Below are 22,263 nucleotides of genomic sequence, written 5' to 3' on the forward strand. Positions count from 1 at the left end.
CATTACAAATAAAGCGAATCATCTTGGTTGAATCCAGTGCTGCCACCGTGTGGCATTACTTCTCTTGCAACTGGGAAGCCTAAAATATAGTTATTGATACTTTTAATCAATTTAGCTTTTCAGAATATAAATTGATTGCAAATTCGCCCTCTTCGGGGTAAAGTCGTATTTTGGTGCCCTAAAATGGCAGAAAACAAGACTTTCCCCTGGCCCAATATGTATGGTCACTTAAAAAATAGCTTTAAATTTACGTTTGAATGAGCTCCCTCCTAATGATCTTGGACCTTCGGTTTGATAAAATCCCCCCTGGGAAAAAAACAAAACAGATATACGTGCATCGACGATTTTACTTCTAAAAAAAAGCGAAATTCCACATTTTGAAGATTGAAGTTTGAAACCTCTACGGAAGGTTTTTCTGATATAATGTATCTAATAAAGAGATTTTCAATAAGATTGCTTTCTTTTTTGGGGGGTGTTTCTCCTTTTTTCAAAAATCTGGCAAATTTTCACAGATTTTTGGTTTTGGGTGGGTAACAATAAACTGAAAGAATTTTATATATTTAGAATCAACATAAAAAGCCATTACTGCCGGTGTAGCAATCGGGGCAATTTGATGTGACGAATATTTTTTTGAACCTGTTCATTTTATTTAGTTGAATAGGACAATAAAAAGAAAGAGGTTCAATTTGAATTTTCTATAAAATCAAAGTGTGGTATGTATGCATGCAGGATGATTCTTGAGTATCTCTATTCCTTCTGTAAACTATTCTAAGGCGTAGAAAATTGTATAATGACAAGTCTACAACTTTTATAATCTATCAAAGCAATAAATATTTCTGTAATTTCGGTTCAATTTTGATTTTCTTTTAAGATTAAATGCATCATAATAGTAGTAAGGGCATAGGGAATATGAACCGTGCTTGCGTAATTTGTCTTATCTCTAGCATGTACAAGAATATACACTACAGTTTCACGTGCACATTGCAAAAAGCGAGTAAACCTATAAAGTGGTCAAACACGTTTTGAGAGTATAATTGTTTTTTTTAAATCAAAAACTAGAAATAGTCAAATTGCGTATTTAGGAATGATTTTGTAGAAAAAGCTGTCTTTCCATTGGTCCATTTCTTTGCAGTTTGTGCTATCAAGACCGGTTTTTGATTTTTTTTGGACAATTGCCTTTATTCAAGAATAGATGTTTATGTATGTTACGGTAGATATAATTTGTAAATGGGATACTATGAATGTGGAGAGAAAAAAGGAAAGGACTATATTGGCGAATTGGACTATACGAACGATATTAATTGAATAATAGGGAAAAAACCGAGCTAGATAACATTTGCGAATTGGATCGTATGAAGGTGGAGAAAAAAAGGGTATAGCATTTGCGAATTGGTTATTATCAGTTAAGGTAACCGCTCGGGGTTGTTAGCTTATTTATTATAAATTTGGAACAATATTAATCTATGGAAATGGTTAACGATGATAAAAGGTCTTATGAGTTGACCTAGATTTACTTCTTTGATGTGTTCTGTATAATACACTAGTGGCGTTTGAACAGTGTTGTCAATTTAAAATAGAGTTTAACTTTATAGTATACTAAAAAGTTGATACTAAGAGAGATGTAGATGGCAAGAAAAGAATTTTAATAATAGTGGGGGGCGGATGGCTATCGAAAAACCCAAATGAATGAGTGGATATAAAATTTTTAACGAGAAATAGCTGAAAAGTGTTGTGGGGGTGATGGGTTAATGAGAGAGGAGTGTCTTAACGTACTTATAGCGTGGTAATGGGGGGCGAATCGCTTGCAAAATATCCAAATGAATGAGTTGAAATAACATTTTTAACAAGAAATCTCTGAAAAATATTTTTGGGGGAGATAGTGCGATGGCAGCCGGCAGCCATAGAGTAGTTCTAGTCTGATAGTTTGGGGTCGTATTGCTTACAAAAAACCCGAGTGGGAGATTTGAAAATAAAATTTTTAACGAGAAATAGCTGAAAAGAGTTTTGGGGCAGATGGGTTGATGGCAGAAGGATGTCTTATCGTAGTTATAGTGTGATTGTGGGGGGCGAATTGTTAGCGAAAAAACCCGAATGAATGAGTTGAAATAAAATTTTTAACTAGAAATGGCTGAAAAGTGTTTTGGGGGAGATGGGGCGATGACAGAGGAGTGTCTTAGCGTAGTTATAGGGTGATAGTGGGGTGGGGGGGCAAATGGCTAGCGAAAAACCCAAATGAATAAGTTGAAAAAACATTTTTAACTAGAAATCCCTGAAAAAAATTTTTTGGGGGAGATAGTGCGACGGCAGCCGGCTGCCATAGAGTAGGTAGAGTTTGATAGTTTGGGGGAGTATTGCTTAAAAAACACCCGAGAGGAAGAATTGAAAATAAAGATTTTAACGAGAAATGGCTGAAAAGTGTTTTGGGGCAAATGGGTCGATGGCATAAGGGTGTCTTAGCGGAGTTGACTTGGGATCGTGGGGGACGAATGGCTTGCAAAAAACCCGAATGAATGAGTTTAAATAAAATTTTTAACTAGAAATGGCTGAAAAGTGTTTTGGGGGAGATGGGGCGATGACAGAGGGGTGTCTTAGCGTAGATATAGTGTGATAGTGGGGGGGGCGAATTGCTAGCCTAAATTCTGAGCTAATAAGGTTTTTGACCGTAAACTCTAGTTTTTTGTAAGAAAATTATGGAAAATAAAATTCTCTGTTTCAATTGTGAAACTTAAATCCATTTTTGGATCGAAAAATAAAACTATTTTCGTAAAATCTGAGGTAACAAGGGTTTTTGACCGTAAACTCTAGTTTTTGTAAGAAAATTATGGAAAATACAATTCGTTGGCTCATATGTGAAATTTAAGTCCAGTTTTGGATCGAAAAATAAAATATTTCTGTAAAATCTGAGCTAATAAGGGTTTTTGACCGTAAACTCTAGTTTTACGTAAGAAAATTATGGAAAATACAATTCTCTGGTTCAAACGTGAAACTTAAGTCCATTTTTGGATCAAAAAATAAAACTATTTCCGTAAAATCTGATATAATAAGGGTTTTTGATCTTAAACTATAGTTTTTTGTAACAAAATTATGTAAAATACAGTTCGTTGGCTCATAGGTGAAACTTAAGTCCAGTTTTGGATCGAAAAATAAACTATTTCTGTAAAATCTGAGCTAATGAGGGTTTTTGACCGTAAACTCTAGTTTTTCGTAAGAAAATTATGGAAAATACAATTTGTTGGCTCAAAGGTGAAACTTAAGTCCAGCTTTGGATCGAAAAAAAAACTATTTCTGTAAAATCTGAGCTAATAAGGGTTTTTGACCGTAAACTATAGTTTTTTGCAAGTAAAATTATGGAAAATACAATTCTCTGGTTCAAATGTGAAACTTAAGTCTATTTTTGGATAGGAAAATAAAACTATTTCCGTAAAATCTGAGCTAATAAGGGTTTTTGACCGTAAACTCTAGTTTCTTGTAAGAAAATTATGGAAAATAATATTCTCTGGTTCAAATGTGAAATTTAGGTCCATTTTGGATCGAAAATAAAACTATTTCCGTAAAATCTGAACTAATAAGGGTTTTTGACCGTAAACTCTAGTTTTTTGTAAGAAAATTATGGAAAATACAATTTGTTGGCTCATAGGTGAAACTTAAGTCCAGTTATGGATCGAAAAATAAACTATTTCTGTAAAATCTGAGCTAATAAGGGTTTTTGACCGTAAACTCTAGTTTTTGGTAAGAAAATTATGGATACTACAATTCTCTGGTTCAAATTTGAAACTTAAGTCAATTTTTGGATCGAAAAATAGAACTCTTTCAGTAAAATCTGAGCTAATAAGGGTTTTTGACCATACACTCTACTTTTTTGTAAGAAAATTATTCAAAATACAATTCGTTGGCTCATAGGGGAAACTTAAATCCAGTTTTGGATCGAAAAATAAACTATTTCAGTAAAATCTGTGCTAATAAGGGTTTTTGACCGTAAACTCTAGTTTTTGTAAGAAAATTATAGAAAATACAATTCTCTGGTTCAAACGTGAAACTTAGGGCCATTTTGGATCGAAAAATAAAACTATTTCCGTAAAATCTGAGCTAATAAGAGTTTCTGACCGTAAACTCTAGTTTTTTGTAAGAAAATTATGGAAAATACAATTCGTTGGCTCATAGGTGAAACTTAAGTCCAGTTCTGGATCGAAAAATAAACTATTTCTGTAAACTCTGAGCTAATAAGAGTTTTTGACCGTAAACTCTAGTTTTTTGTAAGAAAATTATGGAAAATACAATTCGTTGGCTCATAGGTGAAACTTAAGTCCAGTTATGGATTGGAAAATAAACTATTTCTGTAAAATCTGAACTAATAAGGGTTTTTGACCGTAACCTATAGTTTTTTGTAAGAAAATTATGGAAAATACAATTCTCTGGTTCAAATGTGAAACTTAAGTCTATTTGTGGATAGAAAAATAAAACCATTTCCGTAAAGTCTGAGCTAATAAGGGTTTTTGACCGCAAACTCTAGTTTTATGTAAGAAAATTATGGAAAATACATTTCGTTGGCTCATAGGTTAAACTTGAGTCCAGTTTTGGATCAAAAAATAAACCATTGCCGGAAAATATGAGCTAATAATGGTTTTTGAACATAAACTCTATTTTTTTGTAAGAAAATTATGGAAAATACAATTCTCTGGTTCAAATGCGAAACTTAAGTCCATTTTTGGATCGAAAAATAAAACTATTTTCGTAAAATCTGAGCTAATATGGGTTTTTGACCGTAAACTCGTTTTTCGTAAGAAAATTATGGAGAATACAATTCGTTGGCTCATAGGTGAAACTTAAGTCCAGTTATGGATCGAAAAATAAACTATTTCTGTAAAATCTGAGCTAATAAGGTTTTTGACCGTAAACTATTGTTTTTTGTAAGAAAATTATGGAAAATACAATCCTCTGGTTCAAATGTGAAACTTAAGTCTATTTTTGGATCGAAAAATTAAACTATTTCCGTGAACTCTGAGCTAATAAGGGTTTTTGACCGTAAACTCTAGTTTCTTGTAAGAAAATTATGGAAAATACAATTCTCTGGTTCAAATGTGAAATTTAGGTCCATTTTGGATCGAAAAATAAAACTGTTTCCGTAAAATCTGAGCTATTAAGGGTTTTTGACCGTAAACTCTAGTTTTTTGTAAGAAAATTATGGAGAATACAATTCGTTGGCTCATAGGTGAAGCTTAAGTCCAGTTACGGATCGAAAAATAAACTATTTCTGAAAATCTGAGCTAAAAAGGGTTTTTGACTGTAAACTATAGTTTTTTGTAAGAAAATTATGGAAAATACAATTCTCTGGTTCAAATTTGAAACTTAAGTCCATTTTTGGATTGAAAAATAAAACTATTTCCGTAAAATCTGAGCTAATAAGGGTTTTTGATCGTAAACTCTAGTTTTTTGTAAGAAAATTATAGAAAATACAATTTGTTGGCTGATAGGTGAAACTTAAGTCCAGTTTTGGATCGAAAAATAAACTATTTCTGTAAAATCTGAGCTAATAAGGGTTTTTGACCGTAAACTCTAGTTTTTGTAAGAAAATTATGGAAAATACAATTTTCTGGTTCAAACGTGAAACTTAGGTCCAGTTATGGGTCGAAAAATAAACTATTTCTGTAAAATCTGAGCTAATAAGGGTTTTTTACCGTAAACTCTAGTTTTTTGTAAAAAAATTATGGAAACTACAATTCTCTGGTTCAAATTTGAAACTTAAGCCCATTTTTGGATCGAAAAATAGAACTATTTCTGTAAAATCTGAGCTAATAAGGGTTTTTGACCGTACACTCAGGTTTTTGTAAGAATATGATGGAAAATACAATTCTCTGGTTCAAACGTGAAACTTAGGGCCAATTTGGATCGAAGAAATAAACTGTTTCTGTAAAATCTGAGCTAATTAGGGTTTTTGACCCTAAACTCTAGTTTGTTGTAAGAAAATTATGGAAAATACAATTCTCTGGTTCAAATGCGAAACTTAAGTCTATTTTTGGATCAAAAATTAAAAATATTTCCGTAAAATCTGAGCTAATAAGGGTTTTTGACCGTAAACTCGTTTTTCGTAAGAAAATTATGGCGAATACAATTCGTTGGCTCATAGGTGAAACTTAAGTCCAGTTATGGATCGAAAAATAAACTATTTCTGTAAAATCTGAGCTAATAAGGGTTTTTGACCATAAACTCTAGTTTTTTGTAAGAAGATTAAGGAAAATACAATTCTCTGGTTCAAATGTTAAACTTAAGTCTATTTTTGGATCGAAAAATAAACCTATTTCCGTAAAATCTGAGCTAAAAAGGGTTTTTGACCGTAAACTCTAGTTTCTTGTAAGAAAATTATGAAAAATACAATTCTCTGGTTCAAACGTGAAATTTAGGTCCATTTTGGATCGAAAAATAAAACTATTTCCGTAAAATCTGAGCTAATAAGGGTTTTTGGCCGTAAACTCTAGTTTTTTGTAAGAAAGTTATGGAGAATACAATTCGTTGGCTCATAGGTGAAACATAAGTCCAGTTATGGATCGAAAAATAAACTATTTCTGTAAAATCTGAGCTAATAAGGGTTTTTGACCGTAAACTATAGTTTTTTGTAAGAAAATTATGGAAACTACAATTCTCTGGTTCAAATTTGAAACTTAAGTCCATTTTTGGATTGAAAAATAAAACTATTTCCATAAGATCTGAGTTAATAAGGGATCTTGACCGTAAACTCTAGTTTTTTGTAAGAAATTTATGGAAAATACAATTTGTTGGTTCATAGGTGAAACTTAAGTCCAGTTTTGGATCAAAAATAAACTATTTCCGTAAAATCTGAGCTAATAAGGGTTTTTGACCGTAAAATCTAGTTTTTGTAAGAAAATTATGGAAAATACAATTTTCTGGTTCAAACGTGAAACTTAGGTCCAGTTTTGGATCGAAAAATAAACTATTTCCGTAAAATCTGAGCTAATAAGGGTTTTTGACCGTAAACTCTAGTTTTTTGTAAGAAAATTATGGAAACCACAATTCTCTGGTTCAAATTTAAAACTTAAGGCCATTTTTGGATCGAAAAATAGAACTATTTCTGTAAAATCTGAGCTAATAAGGGTTTTTGACCGTAAACTCAAGTTTTTGTAAGAATATGATGGAAAATACAATTCTCTGGTTCAAACGTGAAACTTAGGGCCAATTTGGATCGAAAAATAAACTATTTCTGGAAAATCTGAGCTAATAAGAGTTTTTGACCGTAAACTCTAGTTTTTTGTAAGAGAATTATGGAAAATAAAATTCTCTGGTTCAAATGTGAAACTTAAGTCCATTTTTGGATCGAAAAATAAAACTATTTCCGTAAAATCTGATCTAATAAGGGTTTTTGACCGTAAACTCTAGTTTTTTGTAAGAAAATTATGGAAAATACAATTCTCTGGTTCAAATGTGAAACTTAGGTCCATTTTTGGATCGAAAAATAAAACTATTTCCGTAAAATCTGAGCTAATATGGGTTTTTGACCGTAAACTCTAGTTTTTTGTAAGAAAATTATGGAAAATACAATTCTCTGGTTCAAATGTGAAACTTAAGCCATTTTTGGATCGAAAAATAAAACTATTTCCGTAAAATCTGAGCTAATATGGGTTTTTGACCGTAAACTCGTTTTTCGTAAGAAAATTATGGAGAATACAATTCGTTGGCTCATAGGTGAAACTTAAGTCCAGTTATGGATCGAAAAATAAACTATTTATGTAAAATCTGAGCTTATAAGGGTTTTTGACCGTAAACTATAGTTTTTTGTAAGAAAATTATGGAAAATACAATCATCTGGTTCAAATGTGAAACGTAAGTCTATTTTTGGATCGAAAAATTAAACTATTTCCGTAAAATCTGAGCTAATAAGGGTTTTTGACCGTAAACTCTAGTTTCTTGTAAGAAAATTATGGAAAATACAATTTTCTAGTTCAAATGTGAAACTTAGGTCCATTTTGGATCGAAAAATAAAACTGTTTCCGTAAAATCTGAGCTATTAAGGGTTTTTGTCCGTAAACTCTAGTTTTTTGTAAGAAAATTATGGAGAATACAATTCGTTGGCTCATAGGTGAAACTTAAGTCCAGTTATGGATCGAAAAATAAACTATTTCTGTAAAATCTGAGCTAATAAGGGTTTTTGACCGTAAACTATAGTTTTTTGTAAGAAAATTATGGAAACTACAATTCTCTGGCTCAAATTTGAAACTTAAGTCCATTTTTGGATTGAAAAATAAAACTATTTCCGTAAAATCTGAGCTAATAAGGGTTTTTGACCGTAAACTCTAGTTTTTTGTAAGAAAATTATGGAAAATACAATTTGTTGGCTCATAGGTGAAACTTAAGTCCAGTTATGGATCGAAAAATAAACTATTTCTGTAAAATCTGAGCTAATAAGGGTTTTTGACCGTAAACTCTAGTTTTTGTAAGAAAATTATGGAAAATACAATTTTCTGGTTCAAACGTGAAACTTAGGTCCAGTTATGGATCGAAAAATAAACTATTTCTCTAAAATCTGAGCTAATAAGGGTTTTTGACCGTAAACTCTAGTTTTTTGTAAGAAAATTATGGAAACTACAATTCTCTGGTTCAAATTTGAAACTTAAGCCCATTTTTGGATCGAAAAATAGAACTATTTCTGTAAAATCTGAGCTAATAAGGGTTTTTGACCGTAAACTCAGGTTTTTGTAAGAATATGATGGAAAATACAATTCTCTGGTTCAAACGTGAAACTTAGGGCCAATTTGGATCGAAAAATAAACTATTTCTGGAAAATCTGAGCTAATAAGGGTTCTTGACCGTAAACTCTAGTTTTATGTAAGAAAATTATTAAAAATACAATTTGTTGCCTCATAGGTGAAACTTAAGTCCATATTTGTATCGAAAAATAAACTATTGCTGTAAAATCTGAGCTAATAAGGGTTTTTGACCGTAAACTGTATTTTTTTGTAAGACAATTATGGAAAATACAATTCTCTGGTTCAAATGCGAAACTTAAGCCATTTTTGGATCGAAAAATAAAACTATTTCCGTAAAATCTGAGCTAATATGGGTTTTTGACCGTAAACTCGTTTTTCGTAAGAAAATTATGGAAAATACATTTCGTTGGCTCATAGGTAAAACTTAAGTCCAGTTATGGATCGAAAAATAAACTATTTCTGTAAAATCTCAGCTAATAAAGGTTTTTGACCGTAAACTCTAGTTTTTTGTAAGAAGATTATTGAAAATACAATCCTCTGGTTCAAATGTGAAATTTAAGTCTATTTTTTGATCGAAAAATTAAACTATTTCCATAAAATCTGAGCTAATAAGGCTTTTTGACGGTAAAATCTAGTTTCTTGTAGGAAAATTATGGAAAATACAATTCTCTGGTTCAAACGTGAAACTTAGGTCCATTTTGGATCGAAAAATAAAACTATTTCCGTAAAATCTGAGCTAATAAGGGTTTTTGTCCGTAAACTCTAGTTTTTTGTAAGAAAATTATGGAGAATACAATTCGTTGGCTCATAGGTGAAACTTAAGTCCAGTTATGGATCGAAAAATAAACTATTTCTGTAAAATCTGAGCTAATAAGGGTTTTTGACCGTAAACTATAGTTTTTTGTAAGAAAATTATGGAAACTACAATTCTCTGGCTCAAATTTGAAACTTAAGTCCATTTTTGGATTGAAAAATAAAACTATTTCCGTAAAATCTGAGCTAATAAGGGTTTTTGACCGTAAACTCTAGTTTTTTGTAAGAAAATTATGGAAAATACAAGTTGTTGGCTCATAGGTGAAACTTAAGTCCAGTTTTGGATCTAAAAATAAACTATTTCAGTAAAATCTGAGCTAATAAGGGTTTTTGACCGTAAACTCTAGTTTTTGTAAGAAAATTATGGAAAATACAATTTTCTGGTTCAAACGTGAAACTTAGGTCCAGTTATGGATCGAAAAATAAACTATTTCTGTAAAATCTGAGCTAATAAGGGTTTTTGACCGTAAACTCTAGTTTTTTGTAAGAAAATTGTGGAAACTACAACTCTCTGGTTCAAATTTGAAACTTAAGCCCATTTTTGGATCGAAAAATAGAGCTATTTCTGTAAAATCTGAGCTAATAAGGGTTTTTGAACGTAAACTCAGGTTTTTGTAAGAATATGATGGAAAATACAATTCTCTGGTTCAAACGTGAAACTTAGGGCCAATTTGGATCGAAAAATAAACTATTTCTGGAAAATCTGAGCTAATAAGGGTTTTTGACCGTAAATTCTAGTTTTTTGTAAGAAAATTATGGAAACCACAATTCTCTGGTTCAAATTTAAAACTTAAGGCCATTTTTGGATCGAAAAATAGAACTATTTCTGTAAAATCTGAGCTAATAAGGGTTTTTGACCGTAAACTCAAGTTTTTGTAAGAATATGATGGAAAATACAATTCTCTGGTTCAAACGTGAAGCTTAGGGCCAATTTGGATCGAAAAATAAACTATTTCTGGAAAATATGAGCTAATAAGGGTTTTTGAACATAAACTCTAGTTTTTTGTAAGAAAATTATGGAGAAGATCATTCTGTGGTTCAAATGTGAAACTTAAGTCAAGTTTTGGATCGAAAATAAAACTATTGCCGTAAAATCTGAGCTAATAAGGGTTTTTGACCGTAAACTCTATTTTTTGAAAGAAAATATGTAAAATACAATTCTCTGGTTCAAATGTGAAACTTAAGCCATTTTTGGATCGAAAAATAAAACTATTTCCGTAAAATCTGAGCTAATAAGGGTTTTTGACCGTAAACTCTAGTTTTTTGTAAGAAAATTATGGAAAATACAATTCTCTGGTTCAAATGTGAAACTTAAGCCATTTTTGGATCGAAAAATAAAACTATTTCCGTAAAATCTGAGCTAATATGGGTTTTTGACCGTAAACTCGTTTTTCGTAAGAAAATTATGGATAATGCATTTCGTTGGCTCATAGGTAAAACTTAAGTCCATTTTTGGATCGAACAACAAACTATTTCTGTAAAATCTGAGCTAATAAGGATTTTTGACCGTAAACTCTAATTTTTTTTTAGAACATTATGGAAGATATAATTATCTTTTTAAAATTTGAAACTTAAGTCTATTTTTGGATCGAAAAATTAAACTATTTCCGTAAAATTTGAGCTAATAAAGGTTTTTGATTGTAAACTCTAGTTTCTTGTAAGAAGACAAGAGAAAATACAATTCTCAGGTTCAAATGTGAAACTAAGGTCCATTTTGGATCGAAAAATAAAACTGTTTCCGTAAAATCTGAGCTATTAAGGGTTTTTGTCCGTAAACTCTAGTTTTTTGTAAGAAAATTATGGAGAATACAATTCGTTGGCTCATAGGTGAAACTTAAGTCCAGTTATGGATCGAAAAATAAACTATTTCTGTAAAATCTGAGCTAATAAGGGTTTTTGACCGTAAACTATAGTTTTTTGTAAGAAAATTATGGAAACTACAATTCTCTGGTTCAAATTTGAAACTTAAGTCCATTTTTGGATTGAAAAATAAAACTATTTTCGTAAAATCTGAGCTAATAAGGGTTTTTGATCGTAAACTCTAGTTTTTTGTAAGAAAATTATGGAAAATACAATTTGTTGGCTCATAGGTGAAACTTAAGTCCAGTTTTGGATCGAAAAATAAACTATTTCTGTAAAATCTGAGCTAATAAGGGTTTTTGACCGTAAACTCTAGTTTTTGTAAGAAAATTATGGAAAATACAATTTTCTGGTTCAAACGTGAAACTTAGGTCCAGTTAAGGATCGAAAAATAAACTATTTCTGTAAAATCTGAGCTAATAAGGGTTTTTGACCGTAAACTCTAGTTTTTTGTAAGAAAATTATGGAAACTACAATTCTCTGGTTCAAATTTGAAACTTAAGCCCATTTTTTGATCGAAAAATAGAACTATTTCTGTAAAATCTGAGCTAATAAGGGTTTTTGAACGTAAACTCAGGTTTTTGTAAGAATATGATGGAAAATACAATTCTCTGGTTCAAACGTGAAACTTAGGGCCAATTTGGATCGAAAAATAGACTATTTCTGTAAAATCTGAGTTAATAAGGGTTTTTGACCGTAAATTCTAGTTTTTTTTAAGAAAGTTATGGAAAATACAATTCTCTGGTTCAAATATGAAATTTAAGTCCAGTTATGGATCGAAAAATAAAACTATTTCCGTAAAGTCTGAGCTAATAAGGGTTTTTGACCGTAAACTCGTTTTTCATAAGAAAATTATGGAGAATACAATTCGTTGGCTCATAGGTGAAACTTAAGTCCAGTTATGGATCGAAAAATAAACTATTTCTGTAAAATCTGACCTAATAAGGGTTTTTGACCGTAAACTCTAGTTTCTTTTAAGAAAATTATGGAAGATACAATTCTCTGGTTCAAATGTGAAACGTAAGTCTACTTTTGTATCGAAAAATTAAACTATTTCCATATAATCTGATCTAATAAGGGTTTTTGACAGTAAAATCTAGTTTCTTGCAAGAAAAGAACGGACAACACAAGTTTCTGGTTCAAATTTTAAACTTATGTCAATTTTGGAACAAAAAATAAAACTGTTTCAGTAAAATCTGAGCTAATAAGGGTTTTTGGCCGTAAACTTTTGTTTTTTGTAAAAAAGTTATGGAAAATACAATTCGTTGGCTCATAGGTGAAACATAAGTCCAGTTATGGATCGAAAAATAAACTATTTCTGTAAAAGCTGAGCTAATAAGGGTTTTTGACCGTAAACTATAGTTTTTTGTAAGAAAATTATGGAAACTACAATTCTCTGGTTCAAATGTGAAACTTAAGTCCATTTTTGGATTGAAAAATAAAACTATTTCCGTAAAATCTGAGCTAATAAGGGTTTTTGACCGTAAACTTTAGTTTTTTTTAAGAAAATTATGGAAAATACAATTCGTTGGCTCATAGCTGAAACTTAAGTCCAGTTTTGGATCTAAAAATAAACTATTTCTGTAAAATCTGAGCTAATAAGGGTTTTTGACCGTAAACTCTAGTTTTTGTAAGAAAATTATGGAAAATACAATTCTCTGGTTCAAACGTGAAACTTAGGTCCAGTATGGATCGAAAAATAAACTATTTCTGTAAAATCTGAGCTAATAAGGGTTTTTGACCGTAAACTCTAATTTTTTGTAAGAAAATTATGGAAACCACAATTCTCTGGTTCAAATTTAAAACTTAAGCCCATTTTTGGATCGAAAAATAGAACTATTTCTGTAAAATCTGAGCTAATAAGTGTTTTTGACCGTAAACTCAAGTTTTTGTAAGAATATGATGGAAAATACAATTCTCTGGTTCAAACGTGAAACTTAGGGCCAATTTGGATCGAAAAATAAACTATTTCTGGAAAATATGAGCTAATAAGGGTTTTTGACCGTAAACTCTAGTTTTTTGTAGGAAAATTATGGAGAATATAATTCTGTGATTCAAATGTGAATCTTAAGTCCATTTTTGGATCAAAAAATAAAAATATTGCCGTTAAATCTGAGCTAATAAGGGTTTTTGATCGTAAACTCTATCTTTTGTAAGAAAATTATGGAAAATACAATTCGTTGGCTCATAGGTGAAACTTAAGTCCATTTTTGGATCGAAAAACAAACTATTTCTGTAAAATCTGAGCTAATAAGGGTTTTTGACCGTAAACTCTATTTTTTTTAAGAAAATTATGGAAAATACAATTCTCTGGTTCAAACGTGAAACTTAGGTCCAGTTAAGGATCGAAAAATAAACTATTTCTGTAAAATCTGAGCTAATAAGGGTTTTTGACCGTAAACTCTAGTTTTTTGTAAGAAAATTATGGAAACTACAATTCTCTGGTTCAAATTTGAAACTTAAGCCCATTTTTGGATCGAAAAATATAACTATTTCTGTAAAATCTGAGCTAATAAGGGTTTTTGAACGTAAACTCAGGTTTTTGTAAGAATATGATGGAAAATACAATTCTCTGGTTCAAACGTGAAACTTAGGGCCAATTTGGATCGAAAAATAAACTATTTCTGTAAAATCTGAGCTAATAAGGGTTTTTGACCGTAAATTCTAGTTTTTTTTAAGAAAATTATGGAAAATACAATTCTCTGGTTCAAATATGAAACTTAAGTCCAGTTCTGGATCAAAAAATAAAACTATTTCCGTAAAATCTGAGCTAATAAGGGTTTTTGACCGTAAACTCGTTTTTCGTAAGAAAATTATGGAGAATACAATTCGTTGGCTCATATGTGAAACTTAAGTCCAGTTATGGATCGAAAAATAAACTATTTCTGTAAAATCTGACCTAATAAGGGTTTTTGACCATAAACTATAGTTTTTTGTAAAAAAATTATGGAAGATACAATTCTCTGGTTCAAATGTGAAACTTAAGTCTATTTTTGGATCGAAAAATTAAACTATTTCCGTAAAATCTGAGCTAATAAGGGTTTTTGACCGTTAACTCTAGTTTCTTGTAAGAAAATTATGGAAAATACAATTTTCTAGTTCAAATGTGAAACTTAGGTCCATTTTGGATCGAAAAATAAAACTATTTCCGTAAAATCTGAGCTAATAAGGGTTTTTGGCCGTAAACTCTAGTTTTTTGTAAGAAAATTATGGAGAATACAATTCGTTGGCTCATAGGTGAAACATAAGTCCAGTTATGGATCTAAAAATAAACTATTTCTGTAAAAGCTGAGCTAATAAGGGTTTTTGACCGTAAACTATAGTTTTTTGTAAGAAAATTATGGAAACTACAATTCTCTGGTTCAAATTTGAAACTTAAGTCCATTTTTGGATTGAAAAATAAAAGTATTTCCATAAAATCTGAGCCAATAAGGGATTTTGACCGTAAACTCTAGTTTTTTGTAAGAAAACTATGGAAAATACAACTTGTTGGCTCAAAGGTGAAACTTAAGTCCAGTTTTGGATCGAAAAATAAACTATTTCTGTAAAATCTGAGCTAATAAGGGATTTTGACCGTAAACTCTAGTTTTTGTAAGAAAATTATGGAAAATACAATTCTCTGGTTCAAATGTGAAACTTAGGTCCAGTATGGATCGAAAAATAAACTATTTCTGTAAAATCTGAGCTAATAAGGGTTTTTGACCGTAAACTCTAATTTTTTGTAAGAAAATTATGGAAACCACAATTCTCTGGTTCAAATTTAAAACTTAAGCCCATTTTTGGATCGAAAAATAGAACTATTTCTGTAAAATCTGAGCTAATAAGTGTTTTTGACCGTAAACTCAAGTTTTTGTAAGAATATGATGGAAAATACAATTCTCTGGTTCAAACGTGAAACTTAGGGCCAATTTGGATAGAAAAATAAACTATTTCTGGAAAATCTGAGCTAATAAGGGTTTTTGACCGTAAACTCTAGTTTTTTGTAAGAAAATTATGGAAAATACAATTCTCTGGTTTAAATTTAAAACTAAAGTCCATTTTGGATCGAGAAAGAAAACTATTTCCGTAAAATCTGAGCTAATAAGGGTTTTTGACCGTAAACTCTAGTTTTTTGTAAGAAAATTATGTAAAATACATTTCGTTGACACATAGGTGAAACTTAAGTCCATTTTTGTATCGAAAAATAAAATATTTCTGTAAAATCTGAGCTAATAAGGCTTTTTGACCGTAAACTCTAGTTTTTGTATGAATATGATGGAAAATACAATTCTCTGGTTCAAACGTGAAACTTAGGGCCAACTTGGATCGAAAAATAAACTGTTTCTGGAAAATCTGAGCTAATAAGGGTTTTTGACCGTAAACTATAGTTTTTTGTAAGAAAATTATGGAAAATACAATTCTCTGGTTCAAATGCGAAACTTAAGTCCATTTTTGGATCGAAAAATAAAACTATTGCCGTAAAATCTGAGCTAATAGGGGTTTTTGACCGTAAACTCGTTTTTCGTAAGAAAATTATGGAGAATACAATTCGTTGGCTCATAGGTAAAACTTAAGTCCAGTTATGGATCGAAAAATAAACTATTTCTGTAAAATCTGACCTAATAAGGATTTTTGACCGTAAACTATAGTTTTTTGTAAAAAGATTATGGAAAATACAATCCTCTGGTTCAAATTTGAAACTTAAGTCTATTTTTGGATCTAAAAATTAAACTATTTCCGTAAAATCTGAGCTAATAAGGGTTTTTGACCGTAAACTCTAGTTTCTTGTAAGAAAATTATGGTAAATACAATTCTCTGGTTCAAACGTGAAATTTAGGTCCATTTTGGATCGAAAAATAAAACTATTTCCGTAAAATCTGAGCTAATAAGGGTTTTTGTCCGTAAACTCTAGTTTTTTGTAAGAAAATTATGGAAACCACAATTCTCTGGTTCAAATTTAAAACTTAAGCCCATTTTTGGATCGAAAAATAGAACTATTTCTGTAAAATCTGAGCTAATAAGTGTTTTTGACCGTAAACTCAAGTTTTTGTAAGAATATGATGGAAAATACAATTCTCTGGTTCAAACGTGAAACTTAGGGCCAATTTGGATCGAAAAATAAACTATTTCTGGAAAATATGAGCTAATAAGGGTTTTTGAACATAAACTCTAGTTTTTTGTAGGAAAATTATGGAGAATACAATTCTGTGATTCAAATGTGAAACTTAAGTCCATTTTTGGATCGAGAAATAAAACTATTTCCGTAAAATCTGAGCTAATAAGGGTTTTTGACCGTAAACTCTAGTGTTGTGTAAGAAAATTATGGAAAATACAATTTGTTGGCTCATAGGTGAAACTTAAGTCCAGTTTTGGATCGAAAAATAAACTATTTCCGTAAAATCTGACCTAATAAGGGTTTTTGACCGTAAACTCAAGTTTTTGTATGAATATGATGGAAAATACAATTCTCTGGTTCAAACGTGAAACTTAGGGCCAACTTGGATCGAAAAATAAACTGTTTCTGGAAAATCTGAGCTAATAAGGGTTTATGACACTAAACTCTAGTTTTTTGTAAGAAAATTATGGAAAATATAATTTTCTGGTTCATATGTGAAACTTAAGTCCATTTTTGGATCGAAAAATAAAACTATTTCCGTAAAATCTGAGCTAATATGGGTTTTTGACCGTAAACTCGTTTTTCGTAAGAAAATTATGGAGAATACAATTCGTTGGCTCATAGTTAAAACTTAAGTCCAGGTATGGATCGAAAAATAAACTATTTCTGTAAAATCTGAGCTAATAAGGGTTTTTGACCATAAACTATAGTTTTTTGTAAAAAAATTATGGAAAATACAATCCTCTGGTTCAAATGTGAAACTTAAGTCTATTTTTTGATCGAAAAATTAAACTATTTCCGTAAAATCTGAGCTAATAAGGGTTTTTGACCGTAAACTCTAGTTTCTTGTAAGAAAATTATGTTAAATACAATTCTTTGGTTCAAACGTGAAATTTAGGTCCATTTTGGATCGAAAAATAAAACTATTTCCGTAAAATCTAAGCTAATAAGGGTTTTTGTCCGTAAACTCTAGTTTTTTGTAAGAAAATGATGGAAAATACAATTCGTTGGCTCATAGGTGAAACTTAAGTCCAGTTATGGATCGAAAAATGAACTATTTCTGTAAAATCTGAGCTAATAAGGGTTTTTGACCGTAAACTATAGTTTTTTGTAAGAAAATTATGGAAACTACAATTCTCTGTTCAAATTTGAAACTTAAGTCCATTTTTGGATTGAAGAATAAAACTATTTCCGTAAAATCTGAGCTAATGAGGGATTTTGACCGTAAACTATATTTTTATGTAAGAAAATTATGGAAAATAAATTTCGTTGGGTCAAAGGTGAAACTTAATTCCAGTTATGGATCGAAAAATAAACTATTTCTGTAAAATATTAGCTAATGAGGGTTTTTGACCGTAAAATCAAGTTTTTTGTAAGAAAATTACGAAAAATACAATTCCCTGGTTCAAATGTGAAACTTAGGTCCAGTTTTGGATCGAAAAATAAACTATTTCTGTAAAATCTGAGATAATAAGGGTTTTTGACCGTAAACTCTAGTTTTTGTAAGAAAATTATGGAAACTAAAATTCTCTGGTTCAAGTTTGAAACTTAAGCCCATTTTTGGATCGAAAAATAGAACTATTTCTGTAAAATCTGAGCTAATAAGCGTTTTTGACCGTAAACTCAAGTTTTTGTAAGAATATGATGGAAAATACAATTCTCTGGTTCAAACGTGAAACTTAGGGCCAATTTGGATCGAAAAATAAACTATTTCTGTAAAATCTGAGCTAATAAGAGTTTTTCACCGTAAACTCTAGTTTTTCGTAAGAAAATTATGGAAAATACAATTCTCTGGTTCAAGTGTGAAACTTAAGTCTATTTTTGGGTCGAAAAATAAAACTATTTCCGTAAAATCTGAGCTAATAAGGGTTTTTGACCGTAAACTCGTTTTTCGTAAGAAAATTATGGATAATACAATTCGTTGGCTCATAGGTGAAACTTAATTCCAGTTATGGATCGAAAAATAAACTATTTCTGTAAAATCTGAGCTAATAAAGGTTTTTGACCGTAAATTCTAGTTTTTTAAAAAGAAAATTATGGAAAATACAATTCTCTGGTTCAAACGTGAAACTTAAGTCCATTTATGGATCGAAAAATAAACTATTTCTGTAAAATCTGAGCTAATAAGGGTTTTTGACCGTAAACTCTAGTTTTTTGTAAGAAAATTATGGAGAATACAATTCGTTGGCTCATAGGTGAAACATAAGTCCAGTTATGGATCGAAAAATAAACTATTTCTGTAAAATCTGAGCTAATAAGGGTTTTTGACCGTAAACTATAGTTTTTTGTAAGAAAATTATGGAAACTACAATTCTCTGGTTCAAATGTGAAACTTAAGTTCATTTTTGGATTGAAAAATAAAACTATTTCCGTAAAATCTGAGTTAATAAGGGTTTTTGACCGTAAACTATAGTTTTTTTTAAGAAAATTATGGAAAATCCAATTCGTTGGCTCATATGTGAAACTTAAGTCTAGTTTTGGATCGAAAAATAAACTATTTCTGTAGAATCTGAGTTAATAAGGGTTTTTGACTGTAAAATCTAGTTTTTGTAAGAGAATTACGAGAAATACAATTCTATGGTTAAAACGTGAAACTTTGTTCCAGTTATGGATCTAAAAATAAACTATTTCTCTAAAATCTGAGCTAATAAGGGTTTTTGACCGTAAACTCTAATTTTTTGTAAGAAAATTATGGAAACCACAATTCTCTGGTTCAAATTTAAAACTTAAGCCCATTTTTGGATCGAAAAATAGAACTATTTCTGTAAAATCTGAGCTAATAAGTGTTTTTGACCGTAAACTCAAGTTTTTGTAAGAATATGATGGAAAATACAATTCTCTGGTTCAAACGTGAAACTTAGGGCCAATTTGGATCGAAAAATAAACTATTTCTGGAAAATCTGAGCTAATAAGGGTTTTTGAACATAAACTCTAGTTTTTTGTAGGAAAATTATGGAGAATAAAATTCTCTGTTTCAAATGTGAAACTTAAGTCCAGTTTTGGATCGAAAAATAAAACTATTGCCGTTAAATCTGAGCTAATAAGGGTTTTTGACCGTAAACTATAGTTTTGTGTAAGAAATTTATGGAAAATAAAATTTGTTGGCTCATAGTTGAAACTTAAGTCCAGTTTTGGATCGAAAAATAAACTATTTCTGTAAAATATGATTTAATAAGGGTTTTTGACCGTAAACTCAAGTTTTTGTATGAATATGATGGAAAATACAATTCTCTGGTTCAAACGTGAAACTTAGGGCCAACTTGGATCGAGAAATAAACTGTTGCTGGAAAATCTGAGCTAATAAGGGTTTTTGACCCTAAACTCTAGTCTTTTGTAAGAAAATTACGGAAAATACAATTCTCTGGTTCAAATGTGAAACTTAAGTCTATTTTTTGATCGAAAAATAAAACTATTGCCGTAAAGTCTGAGCTAATATGGGTTTTTGACCGTAAACTCGTTTTTCGTAAGAAAATTATGGAGAATACAATTCGTTGGCTCATAGGTAAAACTTAAGTCCAGTTATGGATCGAAAAATAAACTATTTCTGTAAAATCTGAGCTAATAAGGGTTTTTGACCGTAAACTATAGTTTTTTGTAAGAAAATTATGGAAAATACAATCCTCTGGTTCAAATGTGAAACTTAAGTCTATTTTTGGATCGAAAAATTAAACTATTTCCATAAAAACCTGAGCTAATAAGGGTTTTTGACCGTAAACTCTAGTTTCTTGTAAGAAAATTATGGTAAATACAATTCCCTGGTTCAAATGTGAAATTTAGGTCCATTTTGGATCGAAAAATAAAACTATTTCCGTAAAATCTGAGCTAATAAGGGTTTTTGTCCGTAAACTCTAGTTTTTTGTAAGAAAATTATGGAGAATACAATTCGTTGGCTCATAGGTGAAACTTAAGTCCAGTTATGGATCGAAAAATAAACTATTTCTGTAAAATCTGAGCTAATAAGGGTTTTTGACCGTAAACTATAGTTTTTTGTAAGAAAATTATGGAAACTACAATTCTCTGGTTCAAATTTGAAACTTAAGTCCATTTTTGGATTGAAGAATAAAACTATTTCTGTTGAATCTGAGCTAATGAGGGTTTTTGACTGTAAACTATATTCTTATGTATGTAATTTATGGAAAATCAAATTTGTTGGCTCATAGGGGGAGCTTAAGTCAAGTTATGGATCGAAAACTATTTACGTAGCATCTAAGCTAACAAGGGTTTTTGACTGTAAAATCTAGTTTTTTTGTAAGAGAATTATGGAAAATACAATTCTCTGGTTCAAACGTGAAACTTAGGTCCAGTTATGGATCGAAAAATAAACTATTTCTGTAAAATCTGAGCTAATAAGGGTTTTTGACCGTAAACTCTAGTTTTTGTAAGAAAATTATGGAAACTAAAATTCTCTGGTTCAAATTTGAAACTTAAGCCCATTTTTGGATCGAAAAATAGAACTATTTCTGTAAAATCTGAGCTAATAAGGGTTTTTGACCGTAAACTCAAGTTTTTGTAAGAATATGATGGAAAATACAATTCTCTGGTTCAAACGTGAAACTTAGGGCCAATTTGGATCGAAAAATAAACTATTTCAGTAAAATCTAAGCTAATAAGGAGTTTTGAACGCAAACTCTAGTTTTTTGTAAGAAAATTATGTAAAATACAATTTTCTGGTTCAAATGTGAAACTTAAGTCCATTTTTGGATCGAAAAATAAAACTATTGCCGTAAAATCTGAGCTAATATGGGTTTTTGACCTTAAACTCGTTTTTCGTAAGAAAATTATGGAGAATACAATTCGTTGGCTCATAGGTGAAACTTAAGTCCAGTTATGGATCGAAAAATAAACTATTTCTGTAAAATCTGAGCTAATAAAGGTTTTTGACCGTAAACTCTAGTTTTTCTAAGAAAATTATGGAAAATACAATTTTCTGGTTCAAACGTGAAACTTAGGTCCAGTTATGGATCGAAAAATAAACTATTTCTGTAAAATCTGAGCTAATAAGGGTTTTTGACCGTAAACTCTAGTTTTTTGTAAGAAAATTATGGAAACTACAATTCTCTGGTTCAAATTTGAAACTTAAGCCCATTTTTGGATCGAAAAATAGAACTATTTTTGTAAAATCTGAGCTAATAAGGGTTTTTGACCGTAAACTCAAGTTTTTGTAAGAATATGATGGAAAATACAATTCTCTGGTTCAAACGTGAAACCTAGGGCCAATTTGGATCGAAGAAATAAACTGTTGCTGGAAAATATGAGCTAATAAGGTTTTTTGACCCTAAACTCTAGCTTTTTGTAAGAAAATTATGTAAAATACAATTCTCTGGTTCAAATGCGAAACTTAAGTCTATTTTTGGATCGAAAAATAAACTATTTCCGTAAAATCTGAGCTAATATGGGTTTTTGACCGTAAACTCGTTTTTCGTAAGAAAATTATGGAGAATACATTTCGTTGGCTCATAGGTGAAACTTAAGTCCAGTTATGGATCGAAAAATAAACTATTTCTGTAAAATCTGAGCTAATAAGGATTTTTGACCATAAACTATAGTTTTTTGTAAGAAAATTATGGAAAATACAATCCTCTGGTTCAAATGTGAAACTTAAGTCTATTTTTGGATCGAAAAATTTAACTATTTCCGTAAAATCTGAGCTAATAAGGGTTTTTGACCGTAAACTCTAGTTTCTTGTAAGAAAATTATGGTAAATACAATTCTCTGGTTCAAATGTGAAAGTTAGGTCCATTTTGGATCAAAAAATAAAACTATTTCCGTAAAATCTGA

At 30.4% G+C, this 22,263-nt stretch overlaps 1 protein-coding gene across 7 annotated transcripts in view; it reads right to left on the bottom strand.

Moving 5' to 3' along the window:
• Positions 1 to 22,263, bottom strand: part of LOC148945998 (ubiquitin-related modifier 1 homolog) — a 161,734-nt gene that overhangs the window by 35,241 nt on the left and 104,230 nt on the right. The gene's annotated exons all lie outside the window — the stretch shown is intronic.

This window comes from Artemia sp. Qi Xiang Cuo, chromosome 12 (genome assembly GCF_049724085.1).
Source record: "Artemia sp. Qi Xiang Cuo chromosome 12, ASM4972408v1, whole genome shotgun sequence".
In the NCBI taxonomy this organism is placed as follows: Eukaryota; Metazoa; Arthropoda; class Branchiopoda; order Anostraca; family Artemiidae; genus Artemia; species Artemia sp. Qi Xiang Cuo.